The sequence below is a fragment of the Lithobates pipiens genome, unplaced genomic scaffold (assembly GCF_037356315.1).
Source record: "Lithobates pipiens isolate NorthernLeopardFrog02 unplaced genomic scaffold, aLitPip1_a1.2 Scaffold_19, whole genome shotgun sequence".
Taxonomy (NCBI): domain Eukaryota; kingdom Metazoa; phylum Chordata; class Amphibia; order Anura; family Ranidae; genus Lithobates; species Lithobates pipiens.
Window position 1 is genome coordinate 311,825,000 of NW_027507764.1, and position 17,942 is coordinate 311,842,941.

Sequence of the window (17,942 nt, forward strand, 5' to 3'; positions counted from 1 at the left end):
ATGCCACCGGTGTTTCGTAACAAAAAATACAATTAAATAATTTCAATGCCTGAAACAACTTTCAAATTCCAAGATAGTGATAGTCCATTAATAAAATTAATTACAGGATAGTGATGGTCCCTGCAGTGGATGGCTGGGCTGGCACCTGGTCCCTGCAGTGGGAGCCTGGGCTGGCACCTGCTGTGGCTTGCTGGTGTGTCCTCTGACTTCTCTCCTCTTCTCTTTTGCCCATTCCAGGTGGGCACTGTTTGCTGAGATGAGGGACTGGAAGGAACTCGGAGGGAGGCAGCGGCCCGTCCAGGTTAACTATTGGGTTTGCAGCTGCAGGTGAGCAGGCCCAGTCCTTGGAACAACACATAGTGACATTCCATGGGTATGCTGCGTGCCTCTGCACACTGGACCTGCTCACCTACTGCAAATCTTCCTGGGCTGGCTTCTTCTACCTGGGCCTCCTTCCCTTGCTATATGATCCTCATGCGTGCTTCTGGGGCCTGAAAAAATATATTTGCTGCTGCTGCTGCAGACCAGTTTAAGAGAGTGAGCAGTCAGTGCCTGGATGGGGCCAGACCCCAGTGAGTTCCAGCAGACGCGCTGGTGGGCCCCCTTCTGTGTCCATGGCCTTGATGGTATTGTAACATATCGGCGGTTATGGGGGGGGGGCTGGTCAATATTCGCTCCATAGGATGCACAGACATTTCCCCCCATTTTTTTGAGGGAAAAGTCTGTTTTATGGAGCAAAAATATGGTAAATATTGGTATATACAATTGTGTAAATCTGGATGACTTTTCAGTGGTATTTATATTGTTAAAAGTGTTATTTCACGCATACCTGCACTCTGAATCTGCTGCCTACATCCCAACTTGTGATGTGCCATGAAATTACAAGTTAGTGTTCAAAAGAAGGGTAGGAAATGTCCTTCTAACTGCAGCAGATTGATGACGCATTTCAACCAGGATGCCCTAGTTAAGCACACCAATCATCAGGAATAGTTGCTAGTACTGGCTGCAGATTATCTTTCCCCATTACTGATTTACCATGTCCCATTTGGTGCTATGTATTTGTGTAAAGGATGCCTCTTGGTACAGGCAGGGCTTTTCTTTCTCATGTCCAAGCCTCCAGCAAGGAGAACAGTGAGCTGCACAGTAGTGACATCACCAAATCTATTACTCCAAATCTCATATGACTAGCAGTCAGAGTCATCAGTGCCTTGATCTCACAATTCAGATATACTGTAGAATTATGGGGAAGTAGATAAAGGTACACTCACATACTAGAAGTGCACTGCTATATTTCAGGAGAAATTGAACACAAAAAGGTAATTCTTCAGGAAAAAGCTTAGGCACAATTAACATTTAAATGTCCCCTATAACATATGGAATCCTCACATATTACATGAAGGTCTAATTTAAGAGCCTGTGTCTCCTAAAGCAGAACTGAATTTGTTAAAAGAAAAAAATAGCATTATTTATATATTTTAATTAAACTGTTGCAAAATATCTGACAGAAATTTATTAATGCAGACATGTAGTTTCTGATAGGGTCATCTGTTCATTCAAGGAGCTAAAATTGAATCACTCTGTACAACAAAGTATACATAAAAACACATTACAGTGGGTGTGTGTGTGTGTCATGCCTCCGCATTAGTATCTGTTTTTAAAATGGTATGATAAAGACCCAGGCAAAAATGCTAATTTTACAATTCACCGAGCTTGACAGTGTACCGGCGTGAATAATATGCCTCCCAGAATTGTTGTTTAGCAATTTACTTTTAGACAGTGTTTTAATGGCAATGACAAAAAATAAGAAAGGACTATTTTCTCATGGCTGAAATACTATAGATAGTATCCACTGTGAAGCAGGAAAAGTAATGCAGTAGAGACACCGGTTATCTACAGCAGCATACAAGGGAGATAATGTTAATAGAAAAAAAGGTCAATGTGTAATGCCACTTGAAATAAAAACTAGAGAGCAGTTTAAGAAATGTGTGTTTGCATAAGGCAGACATAAACTGTTCTATGTATGTACTGTTGCTATGTATTCCTTCTTCAAATGCTTATGTAAATAATAGATCTCTTTCTTAGTAAATATTTCAAGTTAATGCCATGTTAAGTTATGTGCCAACCTCGCACTTGCCACCACCAATAGAGAATAGTAAGTCATAGAAGTAGATGAGGAGAAATGAGACAGCTATTGATATTAAGATAAGTAGACAAACACACTAGGAAGTCTAGAGAGAGCAATAGTGAATGTGCACAGAATGTAAATGGTCATAAAGAAAAGGCACACCGGGGAAGATGCATAAGACAAATTACATTCAAACTGTAAAACTTCCCTAGATCAGAGGCAGAGCTACTAAGTACTGTATAGGAAAAAAAAATGTTTGGAAGCAAACGCAATGTCCTCAGATGTATGAATTATGAAACACAATATATGGAAAAAAAAACAAAAAACAAAAAAAACGCCAGAGATTTCTGAAGGTTTACAACTGAAATAGAGTGAATTCAGAGATATATTGTTTCAAACAATATGCCAAAATGAATGTTTTAGACCCGGTTTCCTTACAAAAAAAATTCTTATTTGAACTAAAATGAAAATCTAGAAAAGAGAAACCCTTTATTTTACTTAATGTGCCTTATATCTCGCCAAATTATTAAGAAAATGTACTAAAATCACATGCAATTGCTTTCCTGCATAGGAATCCCAGGGCAGGTAATACAGGGATCAGTAAGAAGAAAGAAATATGTAAGGTCTAACATATATATATATATAAAAAAAATGCTACTACAAATATTTAACAGCTTATTAGAAAATGTTATTTATAAAACAAAATGTTTCACTGACAGTATTCCACATTATACGCAAATTGGTAAAAAACGTAGAAGACCTCTTACCACTCTTGGTAGTTGGTTCTTGGTAGTGAATGATGTCTTTATCTTTGATGACCATTACAGTTAAGGCCTCCTGCACATTGAGTGATTGCTCAGCCCCTGTGAATGCAGAAGAAAAGCTGCTTAAAAAATGCAGTAAAAGCCATGCATTGCACACATGTTTATGCCTATTTGTGCTTATGTAAGTTAGTGCAGTCTATTGGCCTAAATATTAATCTATTCTGGTCATTAGAATGCATTAAAGCTCAAATGCACTTAGAGAAAATGCAATTTTTTTTCTGCCCAAAAGCTCCTTTTCTGAATGCACTAGTGATTGTTTCTGTCTGTAAATGCCTATTTGTGCATGGAAACATAGGGGTTGATTTACTAAAGGCAAATCCACTCTGTACCACTTTGATCTACAGCGACTGCACTTCCAAGTGCACTTGCAGTGCAAAGTGGATTTGCCTTTAGTAAATCAACCCCATATGGGGTTGATTGACTAAAGGCAAATTGACTATGGGGTTGATTTACTAAAGATAAATCCACTCTACACTACAAGTACACTGCAAGTGCCACTTGAAAGAGCACTTGGAAATGCAGTTGCTTTAGAAACCCAAGGAGAAGATCTGAAATAAGGGAAAGCTTATGCTGATTTTATCATTCAATCGTATACAAGCAAAAATGCTCTTTTTCATTTTCCTTACATGTTCCCTTCGGATCTACAGCGACCGCATTTCCAAGTGCACTCGCAATGCACTTGTAGTGCAAAGTGGATTTGCCTCTATTAAATAAACCCCTATGCATGTGAAGGGATATTTTAGCTTAATGTCTGTTTTCGCTTATTGCCTGCCATCTTAGATATTGTAATCTATAATATGAGTATCCATTTTAAGATAAATGTTCACATGTGCACAACAGAGTCTGTTAGGAGTTAAATGAAGAGTTAAGTTCCTCTTATTGAGAACAAATGTTCTCGAGAACAATCTATTTTTTTCTTTTTTTTTCAACATGAATTTTATTAAAATTTTTCATCATCATACAGCATAAGCAGTAGGTACAATTCTTATGGTACATATTAAACAGAAGATGGTACTAACGTACCCAAAAAAAAAGGGAAACAAAAATATAGACGCAGGTGATATCAGTACATTGAGAACATCAAATAACATAGTGGTTGAGGTTACTAGTAAGTTTGTAGTAATGAACAAGTTACCACAATCAATATAATGTAAAATAATCTCGATCATGAAACATAGTAAACTTAAGAAGTGTTAATGTCTAACGTAGAGAGTGTCTAAAAATGGATACAACATCAGTCTCAAATCTCCGGCCACCCCAATGGGGAGCAAGCTGTGACCAGAGAGGGAACTTGGTACCATTACAAGAAAGTAGGGAGGGACTATAAAGTTCCCCGGCTAACCATGTGTTGAGATTAAAGACTTATGTGTGCCCAGGTACCGAGTGGGACATAGTTGTCAAAGACACATTTAAATGGCTCCTTCGCGTTATTAGAGAGAAGTGTCGGGTATGGTCATAGGGAAGAAAGGAGGAGTATACCATAGCCTAGGGCAGTAGGGGGAAAATGATGTACTTAAAGAAATGGGATCATATTAACCCTCTATCAGCTGTAAATATGCACAGTATTTGTATTAGTGCGGTAAGGAAGTATTTTGATCGGTAGAGTTTAAGGAAGATTTGAAAAGATTCCAGCACGCCCAAATTTGTCCATGCTTGGAGGGGTTATCTTTAGTCTGAGATATGAGGCATTTCATTTCAGCAATGCGGTCTACTCTTGTAATCCATTCAGATATTGAGGGCAATGAGGGGCTTCTCCAGTGTACAGGAATACAATGATTGGCAGCGTTAATTAAATGCATAGTCAGGGATTTAGCATATTTTGTTTCTGGGCTAGGGGAGTAATGTAATAGGAACTGGGCAGCAGTAAAGTCTGGGGTGGAAGTTGTAATTCTGGAGATGTGTTGGTGGATATCCCGCCAGAACGGGTGTAGAAGGGGGCATTCCCACCATATGTGAAGTAAAGTACCCAATGCGTTATTGCAACGCCAGCAGAATCTATTTTTTTCTACTGGCCTTTTCTGTGGCCAGTTTCTATATGAATTTGGGGGTGTATATTGTTTTCTGCACCTACTCAGTAATTTTCCACTGCTTGTTTTAATTCATGTCTGTATTTTATCATATATTAATGTAAGGAGGGTTGGGCTTTCTTTGTGAGGTCATTTTGCCCTTATCAGCTGAAGTCCGGAAATAAATTGTGAGACCACTTTGAGAACTGTATGGCGTGTGTGTGTGTGTGTGTGAATATTTCCTGATCAGAGTGGTCTCCAGGTCTGCTGGGTTTGAAGGATACTATAGGCAGATACCTTAACCAAGGGTTCACTCACCCCTAGACCACTCTACACTCCAACAATTCAAACATTAGTAAATGTGGTAAAGCTCTACTCATTTTCAGCACCTAATCATGTGCAATCAAATTTTTTATTTTTTTTCCTTGCGCTTGATTGGATATTCTTTATAAAGTGAAGCTTTTAAGCTCTGGAGAAACTGCACTTGCAGAGTGCAATTGCACCTGTGTAAGGGCTCAGTCTATTTGCCCTTCGTAAATCAACCCCATAGGCTTACAAAGAGGTGCATTTACAGGCAGAAAGGCAAACGCCTGTAAATGGCCCCTTTTTTGTAAGCCCAATGTGCATGAGCCCTTTCAGTCTATAGGCAATTGCTGCAGAAAACTTGAGAACATTGCCCTGGAAATTAATGCCTACTCTGGAGTATGCTGAACTGGTTAAAAGTACTATTAGAATGCTCACTTTAAATGTGTTGAATAATCTATGTGATACTTGAGTTAAAATTATTATTTTTTAAGGATTTATTAGTTATATTTTTGACATTTGGATTTTAATGTTCACATACTATCACATATTAAGCCAATATTTTTGTTGTTTCATTACTTACAAAAAGAACTTTCATTGTATAAATAGAAAAAAATAGAGGATACTTCTAAAACATTGCTCACATACAGCATACAAGTAAAAAACTGAAACAAATTACATATGATAGATATGACTAATTTATATATTATTTAAAAATAAATGAAAACATAAAAAAATAAAGAAAATAAACGATGCATTCCTTTAAATTTCCTATTACCTACAGTATTACCAAAATGTGTCTGAATGTTCACATAGAAGAGAAAGTGAGACGCTTTTAACACATCAAACATGCATCTGGGTGGAAAATGTTTCTTTTTATCAGACAAAATAGAAGCAAGCTGTTCAGTCTAGATTCACCTATGCAGATTTGTCAGATTTTTGCATAATTGGTAAGCCACTGTCCATATAAGCTTCTTCCCTGCAGAAGAACTTTCATTGTATAAATAGAAAAAATATAGGATACTTCTAAAACATTGCTCACATACAGCATACAAGTAAAAAACTGAAACAAATTCAGGACAAGCTATGTAAGACCGGAAGCTACAATCAGTAAAACATTCATAGGAAATTTTATGTCATTGCTGAATTGTAAATATTTGAAAAAGCAGTGTGTTATGTATGGACTGTGAAACTTCACTAAATGTCTAGGAATCCCTATTCCTTATTCCTATAGAACACTAGAATGATAATCAGTAGCAGTACAGCTGTGCTGAACTAAAAAATAAATAAGTGCAGGCAGTATGAGCTGATGACTTATAATGGCACATAGTGAGCGTAAAGTAACCACAGAGTAAAATGCTAAATTAACAATTTAAAGTAAAGAGAATTTCTTAGAAGCGGAGCTCTTGACTCACAGTCCATCAGAGTACTTGTCACACAGAGGAGGAGGCTGATGGAGAGCCGTCCGTGAGAGAGGGGAGGGACCCGATGACGGCGCCAGCGTGAGTAGATGGGGGCGGTCCCACCGATCAGCTGGAGCAGCGCGAGGGGAAAAGACGCTGAGCTCCATGCATGAAGCCGCCCGGCCCGCACCACCTCATCCCTCCCGCATCCCGAAGCACACGGCGGGCATGAGCAGAAGAGCACAACCATAGTGTGGCGGGGCCTTAACGGACCCGCAAGAAATCGCCGATTTCTCCCTCCACTTCCCCGCAAAGCGCTCGTTGTACACACACAAAGTGGATACGAGCTCAGCCATGCTCCAGGACCAGATGGAAAGATAAATCAAATCAAAGCCTCAAGTTTACCCTGAAGCAGTGGAAGACAGCGGAGCCCTAAGTGGACACTTGCTGCTTATCTCCCTCCGGATAAGATCCCTCTCCCTCTCCAGGTATTTATATTTTTTGATTACTATTCACTCTGATCTTCAGTTGCTGATTATTTTTTGAACTTTACTCGATCCTGATCCTGATTTGTTTAACACATGTTGAATACCCACGGAACCTGGGCTGGTGAGACTCTGGGGAGTGAGGAGAGGAACAGCAGGGGCTCAGCGAATTGATGCCAGAGGATTACATACTAAAGATCAAGATGTAAAACAGGATTAAACGGAAACGTAACTATAAATGATGTGCAAGAGGTTATATACCTAAAAATGGATGTAGCTGCCCTGAGTACAAATGTACAGTAGTTAATTGCCGGAAGGCTAAGCGGGTTAACGTGTGGCCCTTGCCGTGGAATCGCACTGCAATTTTCATCTTGATAGCGTGTGAAATCGCAGCAAAAGTTATATGGGAGAGTTCTCCCCGCTTAAAATCACAGAGCAGGTGAAAGCGGATCTGAGGCTGGAGCTTTCAGCGCAGGGCAGGTGACACAACTAAGGAGAGACTGTACAAAGAATTGTTGTTTTTCTTTTTTGTGTGCTGTTTTCTCTGCCTTAATAAACCTGGGGAGGCAAAGGACAAAAGGGGTAAACATGAGGGGAAGAAATCAAAAGGCGAACGATCCAAAAGAGAATCTGAATACAAGCACGATTCAGAAGTACCTGAAGGAAACCAGTTTAAAAAGCCCCGGAATCGAAAAAAAACAGCAGGGAGTAAAGGAGAAAAAGAGAGAAGGATCCAAGACAGCAGGGGCCCCGGGAGCTAATTCAGGGGAGGAATCGGACTTAGAAACGGATGGTAATTTGCGGGGACAGAGGGACATCGCCCAAATCCCCACAAAAAGTGAAATGTTGGAAATGTTCGCCAAACTTGAAAATACCATCAAAGTCGAAATCTCAAATGTCAGGATGGATATGGGCCATTTACTGAGGAGAGTGGAAGAGGCAGAGGAACTAACAGGAAAACAGGCCCACGAAATACTAGAACTGCAAACGCAAGTAAAGAAATTGCAAATAGATCAGCGGGACACTTTGTATAAACTGGATGAACAAGAAAACCAGAATAGACGGCAAAATCTGAGGGTCAGAGCATTGCCTGAACAACAGGGAGAAGATCTAGAGGCTAAGATGGGAAAAATTTTCAACCCCATTTTGGGAAAAGCAATAGGAGAGGTCTTAAAGATCGATCGGGTATATAGGGTGAGGAAACCCCCAGGTCTGAGGGAAGAGGTCCCGAGAGATGTAATCATCAAATTCAGCCACTATGAAGACAAAGTTAAGATATGGAGCAGGCTCAAGGGGTTGCCCCCGTTAATATACGAAGGGGTCTCTATACAGATTTTCTCTGACCTGTCGGCAGGTACACTGGCCCGGAGGAGACTTTTAAAACCTTTATTAGAACTATTGAGAGCGGCAAATATCAGATACAGTTGGGGATTCCCTGCGGCCCTATTGGTTCAAAGAGATGGACGAACATTTAGATTAAAATTCCTCGATGAGTTGGAGGTTTTCTGCAATAATCTAGGGACCCCAGTCCCAACGAATATTAAAGTTCCCTAGTGGTCTTACATGGGGGTCTTTGACGGGGGAGTATGACTTTTGGATGGTTATTTTCTTGTCGGGTGGAGGGGGTGGGGGGGTGGGAGGGGCGGGAGGTGAGGGCGGTGGAAGGATCATGGGGGGCCCTGGGACATCATACCCCATCTGCGAGGGGACCCCCTTCCCCCTTAGGGGAAGGAGGTCGGGGGGACCCAGACACGGGGGGCCTTAGTCGGAGTCACACCCTAGTGGGAGAAGTCTGCAGAATGGAGGAGATCCTCAGCTGCAGAAAAGAGGCCAGGAATTGGCCAGGGGATGGGAGGGGGGGAGGTTGGGAGGGGGGGCTGAGGGAAGGGAGGGAGGGGGGGAGGTCAGGGGGGGGGGGGAGGCGTCTTGCAGAGTCAACCAAGGTATCACAGATCACGCTTTTTTCTTTTTTTTCTTCTTAAAAATTTAAATGTTAGATGTAAATTTCTTGTCTTATAACGTAAAGGGTCTGAATTCTGTGGGTAAGAGGCACAAATTGTTAAAGGAACTACAGCTGTACAGAGCAGAGGTGGTATTTTTACAGGAGACTCACTTGTCGCAAGATTCAAATGTTAAACTATACTCGGCTAACTATCCAAACTGGCTATATGGGGACTCACCGATAAAGAGGGCTAAGGGAGTGGCAATCGGGTTTGAGAAAGGTATAAAGTTCACAGTGACGGACAGGATGACAGACCCCGATGGCCGTTATTTGTTTGTAAAGGGAAAATTAGGGGACAAGACTCTCACCCTAGCAAATGTATATTGCCCCAACAAAAACCCTATAAGATATTTGAAGACAGTGATGGGGAAGCTAGAGGAATTTAAGATGGGGGATGTGGTCCTTGCAGGAGATTTTAACTTTTGTATGGACCCATCTTGGGATAGTACGTCCCGTGCTAGGGGGTTAAATATGAAGGCTCGGAAGATGATTAAACTTTGGTTGAAACAACACCAAATGATGGATGTGTGGAGGTTGCAGCACGATAAAAAAAAAGATTACACCTTTTTTTCCCCCGTACACGGGACGTACTCCCGGTTGGACCACATATTAGTCGACCATAGGCTGTTGGATCTCGTAACAGAATCCAAGATTGGAATAGTTACACTGTCAGATCATGCTCCGGTGTCGGTGAGGATGAGGATACTCGAAATGCAGAGGCTACCGTTCACGTGGCGCCTGAACGAGAGCCTCCTGCAGGACGAGAAAATTGCGGAGGCAGTACTAAGGGAAATTGAATTTTATTTCTCTGTTAATGATACAGAAGAAATTTCGGGTGCCACTTTATGGGAGGCACATAAAGTATATATTAGGGGTATCCTCATCTCCATGGGCACAAGGAAAAAAAAAGAAAGACTAGAAAAAATTGAAAGTCTAAAAGAAGAGGTTTATAAACTAGAACAGGCCCATAAAAAAACAGGGGGGCAACAGCAGAAATATTTCCATCGATTGGTGACTAAGCGAGATGAACTTAAAGATATGATGGAACAGGATTCAAAAAGGACATTGGATAGGAGAAGCAGAGAGAGGTACTACCAGGGAAATAAAATAAGTAGACATCTAGCTAGGCAGTTGAAAAGGAAGAGTGGGAATAATTTTATAGATAAAATACAAGATAAGAATGGAAAGATGACCCACACATCCAGGGAGATATCGGAAGTGTTTAAGCAATACTACGAAGCTCTGTACAACATAGGCCAGAAAGGGGCAAAAGATGTAGGGAAAAAAGATAAAATTAAGGACTTCCTGAACAAAGTGAAATTACCGACTCTAGACGAGAACGATAGAAGTAATTTAGACAGACCCATTACAGAAGAAGAGATTTACAAGGCATTGAAAGATACCGCCCCTGGGAAAAGCCCGGGACCAGACGGTTTCACGATTTCGTATCTGAAAAAATACAAAGAGACGCTGGTCCCTAAGCTTTGTAAGCATATGAATGGCTTAGGTAAAGATTTTGGGATGGGAGGAGAGGCCCTGCGGGCCTCAATCACGGTATTGTTAAAGGAGGGCAAGGACAGTACGCTGTGTTCTAGTTATAGGCCAATAGCCTTACTAAACGCTGACACCAAATTATTCGCCAAGGTCTTAGCATCGAGGCTGAAGGACAGGATGTCCGACCTGGTGCACCCGGACCAGGTCGGATTTATCCCTGAGCGGGAAGGTAGGGACAACGGAGTACGCTCGCTGCTCCTGCTACAGGCCTTAAAAACGAATGGGTCCCCAGGACTACTCCTGTCGATAGATGCTGAAAAAGCATTCGACAGGGTAGACTGGGGACTCATGTTTGAAACTCTGAAAGTGATGGGGCTGGGACCAAGATTGATCCAATGGATCAAGGTGTTATACAATCACCCTCAGGCATCAGTAAAAGTGAATGGGCTGTCTTCCTCCCTTTTTCAAATGGAGAACGGCACCAGACAGGGGTGTCCGTTGTCCCCTCTTTTATTTGTCCTGTCCATGGAACCATTATTAGCCTCTATCCGAGAGAACCCAGACATAAAAGGGATCACGGTTGGAGAGGAAGAGCACAAACTCGCAGCTTATGCGGATGATGTGCTGTTCTATATCTCCAACCCAAGGATCACGATTCCGAACCTGTTGAGGTTACTGGAAAAATATGGGGAAGTCTCGAATTTAAAAATAAACCTCAACAAGTCCGAAGTCCTAAATATCAACATTGAAGGACAGGAAAAGATAAGACTCCAAGAGGAATTCAGGTTCCCATGGCGAAAGGAGATCAAATACCTAGGAGTCTACCTCTCCAATACTATTAAGAAAATATATGTTAACAACTACATCCCCCTACTAGAGGAAATTAAGAGAGAATTAAAAAAAATTACAATAAGCCACCTCTCCTGGTTAGGGCGGATCAATGCGGTCAAAATGGTTTTGACCCCAAAGATTCTATATAAGTTCCAAATGCTGCCCATATCGCTCCCCCCAGTTTTCTTCAGGACATTAAAGGGGTTGATTTCAAGATATATTTGGCAACACAAAAAACCAAGAATAGCTTTTGCGGTGCTGAGCAGAGAAAAAAAAAAGGGGGGCCTTGCCGTTCCGGATTTCAAAAAATACTATAACGCGGTGGTACTTACTCGAGTGGTGGAATGGGGAAAAGAGGTAAATAATAAAAGGTGGGTAAAAGTAGAAAAGGCATTGAGTCAAGCACAGTTAGGACGAATTATTTGGAACCCCCCTCAATATAGGTCAATAGGGCCAAATACACACGAAATAACACGGATTGCTCTTAGATTATGGGACAGAACACATGCACAAAATAAATGGAGTTATAATTCACCTTTGATTTTTTTAAAAGACAATGATTTTTTTATGCCGGGGAAGCAGGAGGTGGGGGGAAATTGGATAATAAATAACAATGCACAAGTAAAAGATATTATTTACAGAGGTAAAATAAACACGTTTCAAGCACTAAAGATGAACACGGAACTTATGAGTATAGACACTTGGAGGTACCTTCAGTTAAGACATTTTATATTAAAATTGCCCCATCCAATTAGAAGCGAGGAAGATTATAGGCCTCTCGAGCGGCTTTGCCGTAGAGAGAAATCAAAAAATAACATAGGCCGAATATATAAAATTCTATCTGCGGGGGAAGGTCGGGATGGTCCGCCTTACATTAAAAAATGGGAAAGAGAGCTGGGGACTCGATGTTGTATACAGACAATGGAGAAAATAATGAAACTAACACACAGTGCGACGGTTAACCACAAGTTGACTGAATTAAATTATAAGTGCCTCGCAAGGTGGTATGTGACCCCAGACAAACTAGGTAAATTTGTAACCGCGCAATCCCCAGAGTGTTGGCGGGGGTGCAAGACAATAGGAACCATGGCTCACATCTGGTGGGACTGCCCGAAAATTAAAAAGTATTGGAAGGAGGTGTTAGAGCTAATAAAAGTCGTAACAAATAAAGACATAGCAGAAGACCCCTGGACTGTATTGTTTCACGGGACCGAAAGCTCTGTGAGACAATATATGTCCTCTTTAATCCCCATACTGCTCAGCACCGCAAAAAGTCTAATCCCTAAAAAATGGGGGGAGACGGACAGTCCTAAGATACGGGACTGGATACTTAGGGTAAATGAAATACAGAATATGGAATGTTCAGAGGGAGAGGAGGAAGAATGGGTAGCTGGTGAGGGGCGTAAGGATAAATGGGTAGCATGGATAAATTTTAAAAAATCATGGAGGTATGTTGAAGAAATGGTAAAATAAGTCTGGGTAAGATATACATAGGGTTGGCTAGGGGGGATATTTCTCCAAACCCACTGCAAGACGGGGAGGGGGGGGGGGGTGGAAGAGGAATAGGAAATGTTTATTTTGTATGTCTGTAAAAGATTTTAAGAAAAGAATGAGATATGGATTGAATGTATTTTCATTGTATTTTCTGTCTTATTCTATGTGTAAGGGAAAAAAAAAAAAAGAAAACTAAATAAAGAATTAAAAAAAAAAAAAAAAAGAAGCGGAGCTCTTATATGGAGTGCTTATTTGTAATTTCTTCCATTCAGAATGACTACAATGCTCATTGCACTTTTTGATTGTGTATTTCCAAGAGTCATAAATTGAACAATGGTGATGCTATATTTCTCTATACTGAACTGTTGCTATGTGCGACCAAAAATTTTACTAGTGATTTTGCTAGTTTAAGCATTAGTTCTGCTAACTTAGTCATTAGTACAATACCTAAGTTTTATTACTGAGTGACAGACAAAATGCCCATGAAACAAAAGCTTCTCTCATTGGTTGCATAATGTTTTTTGCCTAGCACTGACAGCAGCACTTTAAAGGCAATTGGTGAGTTTGGCTGTCAATTCCACATCCATTCCAGATCTGTGTGTATGTAGAATGGGTTGACTGAAAATGGTGATTGATGTACCTTACCAACAATATTTGCACTAATGCATTGGAATTAATCTTATTTACTAAGCACAGTGAACATTTTGCAAAATGAACAATTACTTTGTCATGAACAGTCTCTATTGCATTAGCATTGTTACAATGGATTTTGGTTAGTATTCATGTGCAAATTGCAATCTATGTATAAAGGGGATACATCACAGAATACATGTGCATGTTTGATGAATTAAAACTACCTTTATTTCAAAGACAGAAGAAAAAATTTGGTTTATATTATGTCAATCAACCCAAACATCTAAAAATGCTTATCATCACTAAAACACACTGACTTAACCAACCAACAAAACCCCCTATTCATCCATTTAATTTTTCCATCAATCAAAATTTACCGGCTCTAGATTTGGTATACAGTGACTGCCATTTATGCCATGTGGACATCATTAGCTTGGGGAGGGGGTAAAATTTGCCATCTTTGTCTTGGGTGTCGGAGAACTTTATTCTGTCCATAGGTGTAAAGATTCTTGGAAAAGATTATTTCTGGGCCAGTATATTAAAATACAAATGAAAGAAGAACTCCAGGATTTGCATTTTTAGATCCCTCTCCCCAGGCTCCATTAACTAACCTGCAAAGTGTAATATTTAAGGCTCCCTTTTCAAATAAATAAATAAATAAATACAAGATTTTCTATCCCAACAATGTCATCATGTCCCTTGGAGAAAAACACCATTCCCATATGCAGGGAGGAGGACTTTCATTCCCTCTGCAGGTCACATCTCTACAGGAAAAAGCACTACATTTTTCATTAGGTAAAAGGAAATGGCAGGAAGTGGGGGTGTGCTTGTGGGTGAATCTGAGGGACCCATCTCAAATACATGTAAATGCCCACACTACTGCCAAAAAAACAATGAAGTGAGAGTGGATTGTTCAGACTGGGAGTCTAAGACTCCCAGGTCCACCCGCTACAGTAAGCCAAAACATAATTGCATCAAAATCTGGGAAATTGATCTGGTATAGATGGAAGCGATCCCTGGTTGCTTTGTTTACAAAAAGAATGAAGCTGCCAGGACCATTAATTTTGCCAGCAATTTAAAGACACTTTTTTGTCAGTTAGTGTTGCTGTATTTAATTTGTTTAACCACTAGGTGTCCGCGCTATAGCCGAAAGACAGCTTCAACGCAGACGCCAATTGCTGGGAGGACGTCCCTGGACGTCCACCTGTTTACTTCCGCAATGCTCACTCCCGCGAGCACGCATCGGGGGAACTTCTGTGCTGGCCACGACCCATGGATACAGCCATTCACAGATCACTGTAACTGGCCAATCATAGCGGCTGTTTACAGCATGATCGGATCTGCCAATGAGAGATGATCTAAAGTGTAAACATATGAGAACATCTCTCATTGCCAGCTCTCTTTCCTCACACAGAGACCCCATGTGAGGAGAGAGAGGAACTGTGCTGTACCTGCCAGTGCCATCGGATTTGTGCAAGTAGATTTTTAAGTTGAAAACACACATCAGTGCCCACACAGTGGCCATACAGTGCCCAAACAGCATTGCAGTGCTCATCACTGTTAGTGTACAGTGCCATCTGTCATCAGTGCCATCTCAGTGCCAGCTGAGTGCCATCTGTCATCAGTGCCATCTGTCAGTGTCACCTGCCACATCAGTGCCACCTGTCAGTGTCACCTGCCACATCAGTGTCACCTGTTTGTGTCACCTGCCACATCAGTGCCACGTTTCGTCAGTGCCACATCAGTGACACATCAGTGCCTCATATCATCAGCACCACGTGTCATCAGTGACATCTGTCACCAGTGCCATCGGCCGGTGGCACGTGTCATCAATGCCACTTATCAGTGCCATCTGTCGTCCATCAGTGTCACCTGTCAGTGTCACCTGCCACATCAGTGTCATCTGTCAGTGTCACCTACCACATTAGTGTCACCTGCCACATCAGTGCCATCTGTCACCAGTGCAATCTGCCAATGTCACGTGTCATCATTGCCACATATCAGTGCCATTTGTGAGAATGTCACAATGATTATTTTCAGTCGAGGAGGCATACAATATTCTTGTGGCTGATGAGAGCAACAGGGAGCTCTCCGCTTTGGATTCCTCATATTTGGATTCTGAGTCTGACGTGGACTACGAGCTTGTCCCAACCAGTGGAACACAGACAGCCTCAGAGGAGGACGAGAGTCTGCCCTCCAGACGAAGGCGTACCGGTGAGGAGACAGTGCCATCCACCAGCACAGCAATTCCATCCACAAGCACCGCAATGCCATCCCCCAGAACTGTAGTACCTCGGCAAAGGCCACGTACCAGTGGGATGTCACCTCAGTCCGAAAGGGTTAGGTCTCATGCCAGCCTGCCCTATTCCCTTCAGAACTCCTTATGGCTTCCTCCTAATTCAGGAGAAGCTATCATTCCCCCTTTCACAGCCCAGCCACGAGGCCAGGTGGACACAGAACATTTTTCACCAATTGATTTTTTCAACCTTATTTTTACTGAGGACATGCTTACATCAGTTGTGGCCCAGTGCAAGATATATGCCCAACAATTTATAACAAGCAACCCAACATCCTATTATTCCCGTCCCTATGAGTGGAGAGCCCTAACAGTGGAGGAGTTAAAACATTTTTTGAGCCTCACATTCTGTATGGGACTAGCCAAAAAAAAATGTTTTACGTTTGTATTGGTCTACCCTCTCCATCCACCACATGCCCATCTTTTCATCAGTAATTCCCAGGACCAGATATCTCATGATTATGAGATTCCTACACTACAATGATAATACCCAGTGCCCTCCCCGAAATGACCCACATTTTGAAAAGCTTTATAGAATTTGGCCACTACTCAATTATTTTTATGATATCTTCCCCCAGTTGTTTACCCCAGACCAACACATATGTGTGGATGAGTCCCTTGTCAAATTTACTGGCAGGCTGGGCATAAAACAATTTATTCCCACCAAAAGGGCCCGTTATGGGGTGAACATGTACAAATTGTGTGACCGAACTACAGGGTATACCTATGCCTTCATGGTATATGAAGGGAAGGACACCCAGCTACATCCCCCTAATTGCCCAGAATACATTGGATCGAGTGGGGAAGTCATTTGGGAACTCATAAATCCACTCCTGGAGAAAGGCTACCATCTCTATGTGGACAACTTTTATACAAGTTTGCCCCTGTTCTGCACCCTTCACAGAAAGAACACTCCAGCATGTGGCACCGTAAGGAAGAACCGGAAGGGCTTTCCTCAAAGCCTCATCAACAAGAAGCTAAGAAGAGGGGAGACGGCGAGCTTATGGAATGAGGAAATTCTGTCTGTGAAGTGGAGGGACAGAAGGGATGTGTACATTCTTTCATCAATCTACAATAATACCTATGTGGAGATCAACAGGAGGGATGGCTGAGTTCAAAAGCCAACATGTATCCACGAATACAATATGTCCATGGGGGGTGCCAACTTCAACGACCAGATGCTCGAACCCTACCTTGCCACAAGATGAACATACCAGTGGTATAAAAAAGTTTCCATTTATTTGTTTAATTTGGCCATGTACAACAGCTATGTTATTTATTCACTGAAAGCCCCAAATCCTTCCATGCCTACCAGGAGAAAATCATCACTGTGCTTGTATTTCCAATTTGATCTGATTACCATTCGATCTGATGTGGTTAGTAGACTTTCTGAATGCCACTTCCCCCAAAAAATCCCTCCCAGACCAACAGGCTAAAAACGGCAGAAAAAATGTCGGGTGTGCTCCAAAGGAGGAGTGAGAAGAGACACCACTTTTTATTGTCCCCAATTTCCTTCCCAACCAGGCCTCTGCAAAGTTGGCTGTTTCCGCCATTACCATACTTCACTACATTATTAGTGAAGTATGGTAAACATAACCCTCACTTCCTGCCATTTACCTTCACACCTCTTATGCCTCTACTTGCTCTGTAACTTGTTATTCAACCACGCTTCTGCCTACCGATTCTGTTTATACCTCTGCCTGATCTGGAACTGACCCTGGCTTGTTATTCGACCATGCTTCTGCCTACTGATTCTGTTTATACCTCTGCCTGATCTGGAACTGACCCTGGCTTGTTATTCGACCATGCTTCTGCCTACCGATTCTGTACATACCTCTGCCTGATTTGGAACTGACCCTGGACTGTCTGACCATCCTTTTGCCTGCCTCTTGGACTGATCTTGTACTCTGCCACTAGACTAGTGGGATTCATAACACAGGGGTTTCACATATATGAGGGGCTCCAGAATTGTTTTTCTGGATAAAGAAAACATTTTTTGTGTTTTCTCATTCCTAGATTAGGGTCTGGAGACTCGGAGGCTTCAAA

At 41.8% G+C, this 17,942-nt stretch overlaps 1 protein-coding gene across 6 annotated transcripts in view; it reads right to left on the bottom strand.

Moving 5' to 3' along the window:
• Positions 1–17,942, bottom strand: part of CDH12 (cadherin 12) — a 1,439,064-nt gene that overhangs the window by 701,038 nt on the left and 720,084 nt on the right. For all 6 annotated transcript variants that reach the window (XM_077492034.1, XM_077492035.1, XM_077492033.1 and 3 more), the window contains one exon: positions 2,893–2,988. The gene's annotated coding sequence lies outside the window, so the exon portion shown is untranslated. The remainder of the gene's footprint in view (positions 1–2,892; positions 2,989–17,942) is intronic.